This window comes from Dipodomys merriami, unplaced genomic scaffold (assembly GCF_024711535.1).
Source record: "Dipodomys merriami isolate MVZ:Mamm:240054 unplaced genomic scaffold, mDipMer1.0.p SCAF_60, whole genome shotgun sequence".
In the NCBI taxonomy this organism is placed as follows: domain Eukaryota; kingdom Metazoa; phylum Chordata; class Mammalia; order Rodentia; family Heteromyidae; genus Dipodomys; species Dipodomys merriami.
In genome coordinates this window covers 3,279,773-3,282,500 of record NW_027206180.1, presented here as the reverse complement: position 1 = coordinate 3,282,500, position 2,728 = coordinate 3,279,773, and positions in this window count along the sequence as shown.

Genomic DNA, 2,728 nt, shown 5'->3' with positions numbered 1-2,728 from the left:
CCTAGCATGAATTCACTTTCCTGGGTTTAACATCTACATGGCCCCCTATCTCTAAGTAGAGTCTCATCCTAAGGAACTTTAACAAAATCAGAGGGAACATAATTCAGGGTATTGCAGAAGGTGTCTGGCAGACTCAGAGACCCCAATGGGGGTGCCCCCGAGGGAGCTAGAGTATTTATACTCTCTCCCCCACCCCATCAGTCATTATTGCTCAAGGGACACAGATGACTTCCTCAGTTCTTACACTCTGGGCATACTGACAAAACCCAGCATTGCTAGTCAGATTTGGCCGCACCTGTCTGCAATCCCAGCTACTTGAGAAAAAGAGACTGCAGGAAGATGGAGCGTTCAAGGCCAGCTGGAGGCATGGCTCAAACAATAACAGAGCATCTGCCTGCAAGCTAAAAACCTGGAAGGGTTCAAACTCTAGAAGAGAGAGCAAGAGAGAGAGCAAGTCAGCCCAGCCATGTTAGCAAAATCCTGTCTCAGAAGTAAAGTACAAAGCCAGGCATGGAGTGCTGATGGCTGAAATCCTAGCTGTACTCAGGAGGCTGAGACCTGAGGATCACAGTTCTAAGCCAGCCTAGGCAGGAAAGCCCTTGAGACTCTTATCTCCAATTATCCACCAAAAAAAAGCTGGAAGAGGAGCTGTGGCTCAAGTGCTGGAGCATTAGCCTTGACCATGACAGTCCTGAGTTCAATTCCTAGGACTGACACAAAGAAAAAGGAAACAAAAGTAAAGTACAAAAGAGGGTGTGGCTTACACTCAAGTGCTTATCAGCCTGCTCAAGCCTGGGTTCAATCCCTAGGACTGCAAACAATCTACTAGGGTGGTACCTGTTTCTCTATGGAAGGGACCTAGGCATTCTGGGAGGGCCTCACCAGGGCCTGATGTGTGTGGAGACCAGCTGGGCACCCTGACTGACACCACGGGTATGGCAAAGCCTAGCCAATCCCTGCACTTGCCACGTGCTTGCTTGGCTCGGATAGGCCGGCCCTCTTCTCCTTTTTCTCAATGGGGGGGAGGGTCATAGCAGCTGGGGCTGAAGCCCCTGGGGAGAAGAATAGAGACACTGCTATGTCTTGACTGTGGTCCCCCAAAAGTTCTTGTGTTGCACACTGAATCCTGACTCATCTATCTGTTCACGGTTGGGGGAGGGTGTGTGTTAAGATCAGATGAGATCTTACGATGATGACCAGGGGGACACTTGTGGCCTTACAAGAGGAAGTGAGACCCCGAGCTGGCGGTGGCCATGCGGTGCCCTGAGCAAGATGGCGGCTGTTCTCACGGCCAGCGACATCTTGAACTGCCCGGCCCCTAGTATGATAAGCCACGGGCTTTTATTCTTCTCCAGTTATCTACTCTTGGGTTCTTAGCGGCCCCAAACATGAAGACTTCCACCCAATGTACCCTGAGCTAGCTGTCAATCAAGGGGTATCCTCAGGGGAGAAACAGGCCCCATCCCAACGCTGATACAGCGGTCTCCAGGGGTCTGGATCGCACAGCCATCCGCTGGGAGGCGGCAGGGTGGAATCCTCGGTGTGCTGAGCCACTCAGCAGCATGACCAAGGAAGCACGGGGAGGTGGCCGAGCCGGGACTTGAGTGGAGGTGTGTCTGAGCCCCGGGCCTGCACTTTCCTCTGAGTCACAGAGCCCTCCACTGCGGGTCTGGGGGCCTCCACAGCAAGGAGACCCCATTGCAGGGGTTCTAGGCCAGACACTGCCCATGTCACGCATGGTCGAGGATGTGGGTCCGCAGCCGCAGAGGGACCCGGCCCCGTGAAGGGAGCCGTGGGACATCCTCTGCCATCTGTCCAGCAGCCATGCCCATGCTGGCCATGAGGCAGCCTGGACGGCCTGTGAGAGGATGTTTCTAGAACTGCCTGGGAGGGCGACTGAGGGCAGAGATGTGCTCAGTGTGGACAAGCTAGGGCCCAGATGGTACAAAAAGGTGGAAGTTCTCTCCCTGCCGTCCTCTCCCCCTTCTTCTGCCCATTGGGTGTCAGACAGCCTTTGGGCCTAGCATTTGCTAAGCAGGTGCTCTGCCACTGGGCCACGCCCACCCGAGCCACGCCCACCCGAGCCACGCCCACCCAAGCCACGCCTCCTATATATATATATTATTTTTTATAGAGGCGATGTACAGAGGGATGACAGTTACATAAGTCAGGTAGTGAGTACATTTCCTTTTAGACAATGTCATCCCTTCCCTCTTTCTCTCCTGGTTTTTCCCTCCCATCCCCACCCACAACTTGTAAAGTTTATTTTCAACATAGTAGCCAGTGAGTATTACTGCTACATTTGTTCACCCTTTGTAAGCTCCTTTTCAGTGGCTCCCCCCTTACCCTCCCAAAGACAAACTAACAAACAAGACAAAACGAAAAGACAACAGGAGCAGCAGCAACAACAACAACAAAGATCTCTTGTTTCCATTTCTTGGAGTTCTAAGTTGAGAAAAATATGAGTTTATATGATCAATTGCACATCACTATTGAGCCTTTGTGATCACTCCTAAGAATATTGTCCTTTTGTGAATGTCTAGAGGCCTGTATAATTTACCGTGTATATCCCAGTATTTATAGGTACATTCTAGTTACCAGAAAAGAGGGAAAGCATTTTTTTTAATCCACAGCATTACACACACACACACACACACACACACACACACACACACACACACACACACACACACACACACACACACACACACACACACACACAAAGCCA